Raw genomic sequence first — 16577 nt, 5'->3', positions numbered from 1 at the left:
GCCAGGAAATGAGACTCTTCTAATTGTCACCCTTGTGTCCTACCCTGTCACCTTGAACTGCCATTGCTCCCCTTCATATGTCCTCTTGGACAATGCACTTGTGCTACAAACAGACTGGAACAATTCCCTGGACTTTCTTCCATCATCACCCCATCACATTGCACTTGCCCGTCTAGATTTTAGCACTTCAATAAACACCCTTGGAAAAAACAGAAGTATGGAGTATGTCAATTTTTTTTAATATGTCTTCATTTCAACAGGTACACACATTGCAATTGAACTGTACAGAAAATTAGCATAGGTGTATGACTTGTAGCTGGCTGCATTGATACCAGGAGCATATGTGAGGTCACCAACATCTGTAAAATGAATTGCTAGGGGTACAGTAAGTGGGCATAGAAGTGGGAAATAACAGCATGCCAGTGCCACAGAAATTTAAAAAAAGTTAATTGAAATGTGAAGTAACACTGTCTTACCAGTGTGTCATTGGAAGTATTGTCTCATGACTGATGTTCTGTTGTCCTCATCCTCATCCTCCTCATCCTCACCGTCCACAGGGTCCACTGCTGCCACACGGGCACCTCCAGCCTCCTCCTTCTGCAGAAAAGGCACATGGCAACTCAGGGCAAGGTTGTGCAACATGCAGCATGCCACTATTATCTGGCAGACCTTCTTGGGTGTGTAGCAGAGGGATCCACCTGTTCGATGGAGGCACCTGAACCTGGCCTACAGGAGGCCAAAGGTCCTTTCTATTATCATTCTGGTTAGCCCATGGGCCTCATTATAACGTTCTTCTGCCCTTGTCCTGGCATTCCTACACAGGGGTCAGCAGCCATGATAGGTTTGGGTAACCAGAGTCACGAGCAATATAGAGGGACACCATTTAGCCACAAACTATCCCATATGCCCCACACCATACCCATACACCAACCTATACAGGGTGGGGACCTGGGCTCACCTATTAGCCACACCCTGTGCCTCCGTAGTTGGGACATCACATTTGGGATGCTGCTATTCCTCAGGACAAAGGCATCATGCACCGACCCAGGATACTTAGCATTGACGTGGGAGATGTACTGTCCGCCAAGCACACCATCTGTACATTCATAGAGTGGAAACTCTTTCGATTTCTGAATACCTGTTCATTTTGACGGGGGGACAAATGCAATATGTGTTCCATCAATCGTCCGAATATGTTGGGGAGATGTCCCATTGCATAGAACTCGGCCTTCACTGTGGCCAAATCTTTAACCTGGGGAAATACAATGTAGCTGCATGTGTGCTTAATCAGGGCAGACAACACTCTGGTCAGCACTATTGAGAACATTGGCTGTGACATTCCTGCTGCCAAGTCCACTGTCATTTGGAAAGAATCAGTTGCCAGGAAATGGAGCACTGATAGAACTTGCACAAGAGGGGGGATCCCAGTGGGGTGACGGATAGCAGATATCAGGTCAGGCTCCAATTGGGCACACAGCTCTGTGATTGTGGCCCTGTCAAGTCTATAGGTGAGGATGATGTGCCTGTCCTCCATTGTTGCCAAGTCCACCAGGGGTCTGTACCTGATTATCCGCAGCGGCAGCAATCTATGGGGCAAAACAGTGAGGAGCCGGTCACAAACTGAACAATGGGGCTACAACAGAACTTTGCATGCTGTGAACTTGTACTGGGTAAGTGTGAATTGTCCAGTATGTCCACATTTCACCAGTGACGCAGCAAATGTCCATGGCCTGCCCCCCCCCGAATGGCATCCGCCTGTCCTGTGTGGAGGGACAGGTGGAAGTGAGGTAATTCCGCTGATGTTGTGCACCTTTCCTCATTGGATAACATTGGGTCCTATGGCTTACAGTGGCCAATGGTGATCTAAAACGGCGGTGGCGGTATGCACTGTGTCTGCTATTTTCTATCTCATCCCTCACTTGCTACCTGATCTTCAACAGGAGAGGACCTACACTGCATGTGCTGCTGTGACCGTGTCTGGAACCTATCATGGCCTGTGTGACTGGGGAAAGGACCCAGCCTTCAATTCTGAGGAGTTGAAGAGACTGGTGGATGGAGTCCTGCCCCAGTACGGACTGCTGTATGGGCCTCCAGACCAGCAGGTGAGTACACTGTGGGCACAATGCATGTCGCATGAATGCATGGAGTTGTGTGTGAAGGCCTCATGTAAGGGGGGGGTGGGTGGATGTCGTCTGGGTGACGTATTGGTTGTGTGCTGGCCATGTATGTGGAAATGGTGATGTGAAGGGGTATGGTGGGCCATAAGTGTAACAGGCAGGACTGTTTGACTAATACTATGTTCCTCTGTGTATTTCCTCTGCAGGTCAGTGCCCATCAAAATAAGGGTATATGGCGTGCCATTGCCAAGGATGCGCGGACCCTGAGGGTCTACGGCAGGCGGAGCATCCACTGTCGCAAACGGTGGGAGGACCTGAGACGCTGGCACAGAAGACGGCAGAGGCCCAGCTGGGGATGGCCTCCCAATGAGGAAGGGGTGCCTGTCGAACCCTGACCCCCCTGATGGGCCGCTGCAGGAAAGTACCATCTTTCTTGGCATGTTACCCCCATTTTTACAGGTATGTCAGTATGTCTTTTGCCTGTCACACTGGGATCCTGCTGGTCAGGACCCCAAAGCTCATAGTTTATGGCTTAATGTGTGTGTCTGTATAGTGCTTGACTGTTTCACTGAGGCTCTGCTATTCAGAACCTCAGTGCTTATGCTCTCTCTGCTTTTAAATTTGTCACTGTAGTATACTGACTTCATTTACAAATTTCAATTGGCACACTGGACACCCCTTATAAGTCCCTAGTACATGGTACCTAGGTACCAGTGCATTGGGGTTCCAGGAGATCATTATGTGCTTCAGCATTTCTTTTGACACCCATAAGGAGCTCCGACAAACCCTTTCACAGCCTGCATGAAATAACACATACGTTATTTCACAGCCATTTTCACTGCACTTAAGTAACTTATAAGTTACCTATATGTCTAACCTTCACTTGCTGAAGGTTCGGTGCAAAGTTATTAAGTGTGCGGGCACCCTAGAAAAGGTGCTCCCACATAGTTCAGGGCCATTTCCCGGGACTTTGTGAGTACGGGGGCGGCATTACACGCATGCACTACATATAGGTCAATACCTATATGTAGTTTCCCGATGGTAGCTCAGAAAATGGCCATGTAAGGTGTCTAAGATCATGGAATTGTCCCCCCATTCCAAATCTGGTATTGGGGAGCCAATTCTATGCATCCTGCGGGCTCCACTATGGACCCCCAGTACTTCCAAACCAGCTCTCTGAGGCTTGCACAGCAGCTACAGCTGCTGCCACCTCACAGACAGGGTTCTGCCCTCCTGGGGTCTGAGCAGCTCAGTCCCAGGAAGGCAGAACAGAGTATTTCCTCTGAGAGCAGGGTGTTACACCCTCTCCCTTTGGAAATAGGTGTTCCAGGCTGGGGAGGGGTAGCCTCCCCAGCGTCTGGAAATGCTTTGAAGGGCAAAGATGGTGCCCTCCTTGCATGAGCCAGTCTACACCGGTTCAGGGACCCCTTGTCCCCTGCTCGGGCGCAAAACTAGACATAGGAAAGGGGAGTGACTACTGCCCTGTTCATCACCACCGTAGGGGTGGTGCCCAGAGCTCCTCCAGTGTGTCCCAGACTTCAGCCATCTTGCTTTGCAAGGTGTGGGGGCACTCTGGAGGGCTCTGAGTGGTCAGTGCCAGCAGGTGACATCAGAGACCCCTCATGATAGGTCCTGACCTGATAAGGTAGCCAATCCCCCTCTCAGGGCTATTTATGATCTCTCCTGTGGTTTCTGTTTCGATTCTACTTGCAAGTTTCCAGCAGGAATCCTCTGCAACTACTACTTCATCCTCTGACCTTGGATCAACTGCAGCCTGCTCCAGGAACCGCTGTAACAGCAACAAAGTTTCCTCAAGGGATACTTTTCTTCTGCAACTTCAGCTCCAGCCAGCAACTACAACAGTTTCCACAGTGTGCACACTCTGAGGACTCTCTGTCTTCATCCTCCACCAGAAGGACTGAAGAAATCTCCCATGGGGTGATGGAGTCACTCCCCTGCTCATGCAGGCACCTTCTAAGTCAACGACTGGTACTCTAGGACTCCTCTCACAGCAACGAGCGTGCTCCTTGGAACACAGAGGGTGGACTCCATTGACACAGACTGTCCTCAGGTCCTGCTGACACAATTTGGAGAAGGTAAGACCTTGCCTTCCCTGAGAGCAATAGTACCCCTTTGCACCATGTCTTCTTCACCTCCTGAGGCCTCTGTTCACTATTTGCAAAATTCCTTCATGCACAGCCTGGTCCAGGTCCCCAGAACTCTATCCTGCGATGCTCAACACGCTGAGTTGACCTCCGGCGGCGTAGGACCCTTCCTTGCAGTACTGCACCAACAGCGTTTTGCACCTCCTTTGTCCCCGGGTCCTGGGACTCCCGTGGGTGCTGTCTGGTGTCTGAGGGCTCTCCTCTTCCTCCTCCCACAGAGTTGAGGCCCCCAGGTCTCTTCTGGGTCCAGCCAGTGCCATTTTGATGCAAAACTCAACTTTGTCGTAACCAAGGCTTGTTGGAGACTTCCAACACGAAAGCACCTGTGCATCCATCTTCACGTCGTGGGGCATCTATTACATCATGCAGGAACCCACTGGCATCTTCCTAGGGTGCATTTCTGCAGACTTTGTCCAACCGGGGACTCTTCTTTTGCACCCTCTTCTGGGTTGGCAGGGGCTCCTGTCCTTCCTTGAACTTCTTTCGACTTCTGGACTTGGTCCCTTTCTTTTGCAGGTCTTCAGGTCCAGGAATCCAGCAGTTGTTGTTTGCAGACTTGGTTGGTTATTGCAATAATTCCAATCACGAGGTGTAGGGTGTCCTAAGGAAACTTACAGTATTTTACTCCTGCTTTTCTGGGCTCTGGGATGGGGTAATTTACTTACATTTACTGTATTATTCCTCTCCCAGCTATTCTGCACATTCGTGGTTCATATTTGACTTTCTTAGTATATGGTTTGTCTCGCCCCTAGACCTATTTTCTCCCATTGCATTCTATAGCATTTCCTATTGTTTGCACTATCCTATGCCTAATTACTTACCTTATTTTGGTGTCTAGTGTATATATTGTGTATATTACTTACCTCCAGAAGGAGTATTGCCTCTAAGATATTTTTGGTAGTGTGTCACCCAAATAAACTACCTTTATTTTTGGTAACACTGAGTATTGCCTTTACTTGTGTATTAGTACTGTGTAACTATAAGTGGTATTGCTTGAGCTTTGCATGTCTCCCAGTTCAGCCTAAGCTGCTCTGCTATAGCTACCTCTATCAGCGTAAGCTGCTAGAACACTACTACTTCACTAATAAGGGATAACTGGACCTGGTATAAGGTGTAAGTACCCAAGGTACCCACTACAAACCCGGCCAGCCTCCTACACCTGCATACTGGCGGTGGCCTATCCTGAGTTGGATGGATGCTTGAGGGCATCACAGCAGCCACAAGGGGGTGAGTACAGTGCCCATCATTACAACTTACGCATGGTAGGGTGGTATTCGGGTGGGATTTGTGTGTCAGTGGGTGCCCCTAGGCCAGGCCTGGCATGGCAGTGTAGGTCTCCTGGTGGCTAGGGTTCTGAAGGGATAATTCTGCTACCTAGCTCTTAGGCATCCACTACTGGTCAGGGCTGCGTGGGTCCCAGGTGTGCTGCATTTGCCAGTGTGTGCTCCTCTCCATGCCTTTGTCTTGGTCTCTAGCAATATCACTGGTAGTGCAATGCATAGTGCGTAGGCCTGTTCCCTGTGTGTGAGGGTGCTGTGTATGCCAACGGTGGTGTTGGTGCAGGCATTGACCAAGTATATCCTTTGTCTCTCCCACCCCTTATGTTTTGTCACCCTGTCCTTATGTGCATTAGCATCAGCTGGTGGAGGAGCAGTGGCACTGGCAACGGAGGGAGCTGCATCCCACAGGACCCAGGAGGCAGAGTCCACTGACGCTGAGGGCACCATAGTGACAGAGGGCGAGGGTAGCACCACAGCAAAGACAGGAGGGGACAGTTCTGACACAGATACCTCCTCCAAAGGAAGCTCCCTGGTGGTGGCAGAGACCTCTGTGACCACCCCAGCTACTGGTACAGCTGCCATTCCTCGTACCAGCACCGCCCTCCCAGCAGCCCCTCATCGAGTTGCCCGTGCCGCTCACCCAGGAGGGTGGGCATCTCCTTCACCCCAGGCACCTCAGGCCCTGCCCCAGTGAGCCCTGCTGCCCTGAGTGAGGAGGCTATTGACCTCCTGATATTCAACTCTGTAGGGGAGTCATCCATTGTGAATGCCATCTAGAGGCAGGCAGCCCAGACGCAACAGACTAATGCATTCCTGGAGGGCATTCACACAGGCTTGGCGGCCCAACAGAGATCGATCCAGACTCTGGCCTCCTCTCTGATGGCAGTCCTTGTCCCTGTTTCCACTCTCTCCCCTCCAACTTCCTCTTGCCAGTCCCATTCTCCTCAGCCCCAACCTATCCCAAGCACACAGGCAGACGAGCATGCACACAAGACAACACACAAGAGTGGTACAGGCAAACACAGGCACTCACACAAACACCATCCAGATGCAGACATACCAATATCCACTATTCCCACTGTCTCCCCCTCTTACTGTTCCTCCACCTCCCTCCCAGTTCCGCCTACACTCACACCTGCATGGACTACATCATCATCCACTACCAGCATCACCACCACACCAATCAGAATACACACCTCACTAGCAGAGACCTCCACAACAGCCATGCACACGTCCCCTGTGTCCTCTCCCACTGTGTCTGCCCCCCCCCCTTCTAAGGTACACAAACACAAGCACTTAAACATCCAACACCATCCACCTCACAACAGCATGCACCTGCACCCAAAATCAGCAGATAGACACCTCCAACAACCACTCCCTCTTCCTCCACTCCCCCCAAACCATCTCCCTCTTCCCGCCCCAGTGTCCCTAAAAAACTGTTCCTATCCACAATTGACCTCTTCCCTACCCCTCCCCCCTCCCATCCTGCACATCTGGCCAGGGTGGGAAGAAACCAGCCAAGCACCTCAGCCACCCAGTCCACGGGCCTACACCTCACCACACCCATTTGTGGTTGAAAAGGGTCCAGGGCACATGTCCTGAGGGTGAAGGAGCCTGCACCAGGCAGCCTCAAGGGAAAGGAGCCTGCCCCAGCTGCCAGAAAGAGCAAGGAGCCTGCTCAAGCTGCTGCCAGGAAGACAAAGGAGACTGCCCCAGCTGCTGCCAGAAAAACAAAGGAGCCTGCCCCAGCTGCTGCTAAGAAGGGAAAGGAGCGTGCCCCAGCTGCTGCCTGGAAGACAAAGGAGCCTGCCCTAGCTGCTGCTAAGAATGGAAAGGAGCCTGCCCCAGCCGGCAGGAAGACAAAGGAGCCTGCACTAGCTGCCTGGAAGACTAAGGAGCCTGCCCCAGCTGCCAGGAGCCATCTCCAGCAGGCAGGGAGAGCAAGGTGCCTGGGGAAGGAACTGTGACAGATCCCCCACCACCAACCATGGTTGTCCAGCCGTTCGAGGATGCAGGGAATGGGCAGGAGCCTCCACCCACACCCGCCCCTAGAAGCAGCACCACCACCTCCAGTGAGCAGCTGTCTGAGGTTGCAGGGGATGGGCAGGAGCCTCCCCTCACCAGCAGCAGGACCACCACTGAGCAGCCGTCACCGCCGGCAGACGGTATGTAATCCTGCCTCCATGGGCTGCTGTGCGGCTTGCCCCTGCAAAGCCAGTGGGTATGACACCCACCTGAGAGACTGTGACCCTGCACTCCCCAGGATCAAGAGCACAGGGCATGATGTCCCCTCCAGAACCAGTGGGTAAGACACCCACCTAACCCAGACTTCCCAGGATCAAGAGCACAGGGCACAATGCCCCCTCCAGAACCAGTGGGTAAGACACCCACCTAACCCAGACTTCCCAGGATCTAGAGCACAGGGCACAATGCCCCCTCCAGAACCAGTGGGTAAGACACCCACCTAACTCAGACTCCCCAGGATCAAGAGCACAGGGCATGTTGCCCCCTCCGGAGCAAGTGGGCAAGTCACCCACTTGAGAGACTGTGGCCTTGCACTCCCCAGGACCAAGCACAGGGCATGTTGCCCCCTCCAGAGCAAGTGGGCAAGTCACCCACACGAGAGACTGTGGCCTTGCACTTCCCAGGACCAAGCACAGGGCATGCTGCCCCCTCCAGAGCAAGTGGGCAAGTCACCCACTCGAGAGACTGTGGCCTTGCACTTCCCAGGACCAAGCGCAGGGCATGTTGACCCCTCCGGAACCAGTGGTCTTGTTACATCTCTTGGCTGAGGTGCACCCCGTCTCCTGTCCCCCTGAGGTGCCTCCCTGTTTCACAACTGATGCCCGTGCAGTGTTCTCTCTGTGTTGATGCAGCTGCCATGTGTGGCCTTGGACTTTGGCCTGTGGCCATGTGGACTACGTACATTGTAGACTGGGCTGTCTCCCTTTTTGTGTACATATGTATATACCTATTATCTTGCCTCACTTACTTATCTTGATGTGTTGCTCTAATTACATTCACTTTTTCAAAATTGTTTTGTCCTTGCATTATTCATCCGAGGTATGGGGTAAAAATGTTTTAGTAATGCAGCTGATTGTGTATGGTGTTGGGCGTGTGTGGTGCATGTGTGTATTTGTGTCACTCTTGTTTTCCTCCCTATCTCCCTTGTGTGCTAGGCGGCTGTACTCACCGTCGTCGTCTTCACCGGCATTGGTGTTCGTGGTGGAGCAGCACATAGAAAAGCATGGGGAAGACATGCAGCTCGGGCTCCATGGCTGCATGGTTGTTCCCTGTGTCTCCAATGGTGAGTCCTTTCCCTTCTGAGGTCTGTTTCTGCCAGGCTTTTGATGTTGTTGGTAATGCCCTGGGAAAGATGGCGGTTTGCAGGGTCATAATATGGTGGGTGGAACATTGTCTTCCACCTGGCTATAGGCGGCTACCACCGTGGTGGCTGTTGTTTCTGCCCTGTCGGTCTGTGTGGTAGATTGGCTGTCTATCGGAGATCTTTCTGCCATGGTCATAATTTGGCGGTAATTACCGCTGGGCTGTTGGCGGTATTACTGCCACTTTAACATCAACCGCCAGGGTTGTAATGAGGGCCTAAATCCTCCTTTGTTCTTCCACTTGACCAGATATGTTCTGATGAGCTAGGGGGTGGTGACTCCTTTGTAGGATTCACTAGCCAATAGGTGGAGGTGCTCCCAGAACACTCCCTTACCAATGAGATAGAAGTTTCCAGGGACAAACCCTTACACATTTGCAGCACATCCTTTTTTCCTTACTAGAAACTATGCTATAGTCCATTGTTCAAGTAAACTCTATCATGAACCTTTGTAGGTGGCTGGTTGTCAGCCAGTGATGTGTCTAGGGAAATTAGTAATCCCCTATCACTCAGCCACACCTAACTGGCTCTGGGACTAGCTCTCCATCACACTGGGCTGTTGCCAAGCTGACTATAGTTGGTTCTTGGAGCAAAAGTTTCCTTTACCCAGGTCTCCCTTTAGACTTAACTTTGAATGGGCACATATCACCCTGGCTCCTTTCAAGTAAATTAAGTTTCTGAACCCTCCCAATCAGCCTTCCTTACCTGAGATGAGTCACACACCTTATACTCAGATCTTCCTGCCAAATGCCCTAAACTATTTTTTCCACCCTGGGAACAGTTCTAATACCTCATTCAGAGAGAACACTGACAGAGAACATTTGCTGGCAGGTTAAAGCTAATTAACCCACTGAATATTCAGTCAGACATAGTCTAACGTTTTACATGCTTTCAAAAATACAACTTCATCATTGAATCTAGTTTGTAATAAATATCATAAACATTGGTGGGTTCATTACTGTAGGTTATCCCAAACTAGAGTTAGCAAAAATATTATTTTAATTGCACTTTAGTTTTCCTCATAAGATCACCTACAGCCCTGTACAGTGATAATAGCATTTGGGGTCTTATCACTGTAGGAACATGCAAGCATTACAGTTCTGCATGCTCCACTTTGTAGTTAATACTTTTAAATAATAAGCGCCCTAATGTGTGATTACAAGGCTAACTTAGGGGTGACATTTAATATTTAAAAATAGATATATTTACTGTCAAAAAGGCTTATTATGACAGGTTATCCTGCAGGTTACACAGATATGCTGAAGTCATTTCTGTCAGCTTAATGGATGGCACAACATATGCTGCTGTGTCAAGGTGGCATATGACTGCCCTTTCAATTGTGTATTTTCCTGCGCCATATACTATGACATTACTGGAAAAGTAAAATATTCCAATTGAGGATTAGGGAATTTACAGATTTTCTGGACAGCTGTGCCCTAGTGTTCTGAGTTTAAAAATCAGCAATACCAGTCAGCTAACATTAGGGGTGATCACGAAAAATAGATATTTTCTCACACAAGTAAACATATAAATCTTGCAAAATCCTTGTTCACTTTAACCTTCCCTAATGTTTAAGTGCCACAAGCTGTGTCACTATACACTCTTTTGTGGAATATATTCTAGTTTTTACTTGACTTCCGTAGAACGGAAGCACAAGAAACATCTTTTGGTTCTCTTCTCTTAGTACAATACACAAAGATTGGAAATCTAGTACCTTGCAGACAAACTTGATCGGTGTTGGAATGTAGCCCTACGGTAACACAAAGTTGTGTGATGCACTACTTTGTGCCAAGTGGGCATACCCTGGATGGCATATGGGCTTTCCTATGCAACCACCCATATTTTTCTGATGCAAAGTACAATCTACTAAAATAGCTAGATAGTTCAACTTTGGTTGCTGCACTGCATTGCAGCAAATGTAAGAAAATCTGGCCCTTGAAATCCTACATCCATATAGCAAGGTCCTGGCCACAGCAACATTGTCTAGCAAGGGTGCTGAGCACCACAAAGAAAGTTATACCTCAAGAGGCAACATGACCACCATCTCTCCATGCATTCAAGAGTTTTTGGCCCATTATGAAATGTATTTACTATTAGAGCGCTAGCAGTGACAAGCTAAATTTTCTATCCTAACTAAAGTATATCACAGTACACAGGAAAGTGTAGGTATGATGAGAAACAAACAATATATAAGACATAAATATGGTGCTTAAAACAAACCAACACCATGCTACCTAAAGCTTGGACCCGAATTGGCAGCCCAGTGCATTCAGATACAAAAAGTTTGTACAACATGTTACATAAGTATCAGGGTAATTGTTGTAAAGTAGTTAGTGATGTGTCCCAAGCCTTGATGTTAGATCCAAAATAATCAATTTATAATTCTTTGAAGGTTGTCACGATCATACAGATGTTGTGAAGGAAAAATGAGTAGCTGAGTACATAAAATAGCCAGGACAGCTGGCACGTGTTTCACCCTCTCCGACTTTATCAAGGTTGCCGCATCCAAATGAAGATTAATTGTTTATGTATTGTGGTCTGTATTAGAAACCCTCAGAGTCAATGTAAAGTCAATGCTAGCTGTAACTAATGGTCCATGGGAAATGTGAAAATCGTAGGCATCCTCATTAGAATAAGGCCAGGGTCTGAAGGGCTCCCAAAGTAATGAGCACAAGTCCAAATGATTAACCTAAGATAGTGCAAACTTAGGCCATGTTAAGGTGCTTGACAGTAACGGAGCAACCATAAATCAGATGAGAGCCATGAGGGCATTCACTAACACTATAAATAGGACTTTCCTTTAGAGCATGTCGAAATGTACTTTAATTTTGTATTGCAACAGATGCTTTCTATAGCCTGTGGTCTAGAACATATCAGCCTCTGAATATATTGATAAAGTTTTACTGTGATTAAAAGTTATGATAAGGCTAAATGTAATACACTGTTAATGCAATGTGATTGATTCAACTATACAATTTAAACACCTGATATTTTTTATTTTCTAAGGAAATATTGGTATTTGATTTGGGGCTTGTTAAAAAGTTATTGATCAATTGTTGACACAGTCCCTGCCAAACTTAAACTCCTTAGACAAATGTAATGCTAGCTATGTTTATTTGATAGTAGTCTTGTGGCCTATATTCATTAGGTTTGTGATGGTAGGGCCCATCTCCGAATTGTCATTAATATTATTATAGAGGCTTATTATTCTGATTGGTGAAAATAAGTGAGGTATGTATTTATATTAACTGAAACTGATTGACGTGATGAAATAATCTTTGGATCTTTGACTATGAAAGGGAAATGGACAGTAGTAGATTTATGTGTCTCACTGGGGTATTTGAACCTTAAAGTGTTGGTGTTTAGTATCGCACACAAAAGTTGAAGAACAATTTATTAGACTCAAACATGAATGTTTGTAAATTTCTTGAACATTTATAATGTATGTTTACTGCATTTTCGCACCTGCTGCCTCAGCCCTTATGCCTGCAGGGAATACAAAAAACTTCTTCCTAAATCAATTTATTTAAATGGAACCATGAAAAACATGAGATGTCACGACATTTTCAACCCATAAAGACCATCAGTATAACACAGATTGGTATTACACTCTCTTAAATCTTCCATAGAAGAATATTGTAAAATTGAGAGTATGGTTGACCTAGTAACAGTAGCAAGATTTACCAAGTGCCGGTTCCAAGGGCATCATTGAATAACCATGAAATTCCCCTACTGACCGGCAGTGCTGTGGTGGAGATAGTGTAGGCCTGCGTCTAAGGGGAATTCTCATAATGTATTTCCAGTCCTTAAACAATGAAGTACTGTATATGATAGGAAGAAGTATACATTTTAATAAGTTGCAGGTAGGGTAGCTGTACCTTAAATGTAGCCCGTGTTGGGAATGCTGGGCTATATGCTCATTGAGCTGACATTTTTGAAAAGGTGAGCATTTAGTTCCTTCATGAGGTGGAGGAGTGACAGCAATATTCAGATTTTCATTTGAACTTTTGAAAAGTTGGACATTTAGGGCCTCATTACGACATCCGCAATTCTCTCCCAAGACCGCCGATGCCACGGGCATCAGAAGACCACCAGTGCTAGCGGTCTTCTGCCCGGCATAATATGGACAATGACGGATTTCTGCCACAGTTAGGGCGGAAATCCGGCAGTAGCCATGCTGGCGGGCGAGGCGCCTGGGCGGTGGTACCAGCTGCACCGTCCCACCAGAAGGATGCCGCCAGCTGTATTATGGCCATGCATATTGCCTGGCGGTGTCCTGCTGGCAGTAGCAGTGCCGATTCCCATTCTCTGAGCCTTCTACCAGTGACAGAGGAGGAATTCCCTGTCACCGGTACCCCTACCACCATGAAAACCACGACAGTAGGCCAGCTCATTATACCACTGGCAGCCATGTGTGGACCGCCGGGTCGGAGATGCACCTCTGGGCCGGCGGCTCATACTGCCATGATGGTATGAGTGTTGATGTGGCAAGTTGGCTCCGGCCAATCCGCCACACTCATAATGTGGCGGTATACACCGCCGGTCTGTTGGCAATGATACTGTGACATTACCCTGGTGGTCAAAAGACCACCAGGGTTAAAATGAGGGCCTTAGTTCCTTCATGAAGTGGAGGAAGGATGGCAATATTCAGATTTTCATTGGAATGTCAATAAAAATCATAGCAGGAGAAGTCTAGTCATCTGGACTTGTATTTTTTTGATTACAGGCTTAGTGATGTCAAGCCTACTTCCTTTAAACTGGAATCTTGAGATCTTTTAATCTTCCATTTAGCATAGCTAACTGGGTGTAAGTGTTTTAAAGATGATATAACTGCTCTTGAAAGTGAGGCAAGTAGACAGCTAAGAGGAGTTAAGTTCATTGAAGTTAGCAAATGATGTAATTCACTTTCCGAGGGCTTTGTGTTTGTGACAGTTTCAGGCAAGTCAGCCTCCTCTATTCCAACCCTAACATTTTTCCTTACATAATGTTTTTTGAAAAAAAGAAAGCATTTTTAATAAAAATGAAATCATAAAAATGTTACCAATTTCAAAATAATACATGTATAAACATAGATGTCTAATATTTGTTTTATTTAAATTGTAATTTTAGAATGTAGTTATATATGTACATTTATATTTGTGTTTGTGTGTGTGTGATAACTATTGATAGTTATTGAATATGTACTTTCAGTTAATTGTGGTGCAATGAGAACTACATTTGTTTTCAGTTTTCAAAGATTTTTTTATAATAAAATGTTGTATGTTTAGAAAGGTAAATTAAAATTTTTGTCCTGTGGCTAAAAATATGATATTCCTTTGAACTGAAACACTGATGTCAATTTAAATTTTACTGCAGGGATTTTTACATTTTGTTCTTATGTATATTTGAACACTATAATATTGTGAGAAAACAGGGCTGATTGCAGAGGCCCCCTAACTTTTTGCCCCCATTTTCCACTTTTTTGCTGGTGTTTTCCTGACTCTGATGGTGCACTGGGTACTGCTAACCAGTCCCAGGGCCTGTGCTCTGTATAAAATCAATATGCAAATTAGACTAATTATAATTGGCTAAGTTAACCTACCTATAAGTCCCTGGTATATGGTAGGGCATGTAGGTTTAGGGACCACAGCATAGGTAGTGCACCCATAGGTGCACTGCTGAGGTGCCCAGTGTCATTTAAAAGGCAGGCCTGCCTTGCTGGCTGCTTTTAAATTAAAGTTATATGCAAATTCAACTTTGGAATTAAAAGTAGTTCTAAAGTCTTAAACTACCTTATTTTTACATTTGTCACCCCTAAGGTGTGCCTTACATGCCCCTAGGGCTGGGTGCCATGTAACTATAAGCAGATACCTTATAAAAGTAGTTTTATAAGCCCTGGTGAGGTAAAAACTGCCAAATTCGTTTTTCTCTCATTGTAGTGAATGGCCTTCATAGGCTAGAATGGGGAGACTTTATTTTAATTTTTAAAGTCCCCTTAAGTAATGGATACCAAGAGTTTGGTATCAAATTAATTGTTACAATAATTCCCACAACTTCCAGCTGTTGGATTTAATATAACTTGTTCAGGTAAAGAGTTTTAAACTTTACCTGAAAAGTTGCCAATTTCAGCCCTGCATTGTTTTTACTGCTGTGCTCTGATTGGCCAGCCTCTTTCAGCCGGGCCAGGCTGCCTTGATGAGGTGTGAAGTGGCCTGGCTTCACACAAAGAGATGTGCCTGTGGGAGGGAATTTCCCTTCAGCAGATGGTGAGGCAGGAAGGGGGAGGGCTGCCAACCTGGTCTTCAAAGGCAGAGAAGGACATTTGGAGCACCCCAGCAATACCCCCACACCCTGCAACCCCAGACAACTAGGTGCCCTCTTGAGTAGATTAGGAGAGGGCAGGAGAGGGGTGTGTTTATGATTTTTAGCCACACCAGTGGGTGGGCTCAGCCAGATGTAACCTCCAAAAATCAGATTCAGCCATGATGGATTTTTGAGGAATGTTGCCTCCTGGGATTGATTTTTGCCACACTTCCCAGGAAGTGGTAATTACAGGGGGAAGGACCCTGCACCTGATTGGAGAACCAGGACGCCCCGTTTTTCACCCAGGAGCAAGGATAAAACTGGCAGGCCTGCACCCACACCTCAGTTCCCTACCACATCCCTACCAGGAAGAACTACAGAAGAAGAAGGACTGCCCTGCTGGACCCGTGGCCTTTACCTGGAACCTGCACTCAGAAAGACTGCACCAGCTGCACACTTGGGCTTCACCACAAGAAGGACTTTGCCTGGCTTCAACTGGTTCAAGGAGGGACTCCCTGTTTGCTACAGGTGAAAAATTGCTAACCAGAGTCCCCTACACCAACTCCTGAAGAAATCAATCAGCTGACTACTGCCCAGTAGCCAAAAAGGAGTTTGCACAAGGTGCATTCTGGGAGTTGTAGTCCGCACCCCCCAAGGATCATCTCAGAGCTTATGGACCCTTGGGGTGAGCTGTGGACCCCAAATCAACCTTAAAAGAACATCTGGGAGAAGCCCCAGAAGTTTAGAGAAGTTTGGAGTACTTTAAAAAAAAGCTCCATAGAGGGACCGACCAGCCGCGGCAACTCTCGCTGGCTTGCCTCAACCGCGACCTGGCCTGATTTGCAGGTTCGTCCTAGTAAAGAAAATCTCTGAAAAAGAGACTAAATCCGAAGGTAAAAATTTGACCGGGACCTTCCAGCTAGCGTATCTGAGGAGGGCTCCAAGGTCGTTGGATCAAGATCCAGGTTTACCCCGGTCGAAGGATTTTCACCTAAAAAAAATGACTACGTCTGAAGGTAAAAATCTCTACTGAGAGCTCCTGCGACGCGTATCCGGAGAGGAGTTCCAGGAGGTCAGATTGGACTGGCAGGTTCGTCCCGCTGAAGAAAATCTTCAGAAAAGAGATTAAGGGGGTTGTTACAACTTTGGAGGAGGTGTTAATCCGTCCCAATAGTGACGGTAAAGTGACGGATATACCACCAGCCGTATTACGAGTCCATTATATCCTATGGAACTCGTAATACGGCTGGTGGTATATCCGTCAATTTGGGACGGATTAACACCTCCTCCAAAGTTATAATACCCCCTAAGTCCGAAGGTAAACTTTTGACCGAGGCCTCCAGCGAGC

This window comes from Pleurodeles waltl, chromosome 11, assembly GCF_031143425.1.
Source record: "Pleurodeles waltl isolate 20211129_DDA chromosome 11, aPleWal1.hap1.20221129, whole genome shotgun sequence".
Taxonomy (NCBI): domain Eukaryota; kingdom Metazoa; phylum Chordata; class Amphibia; order Caudata; family Salamandridae; genus Pleurodeles; species Pleurodeles waltl.
The sequence above is the reverse complement of the archived record's forward strand: the minus strand, read 5'-3'. Positions refer to the sequence as shown.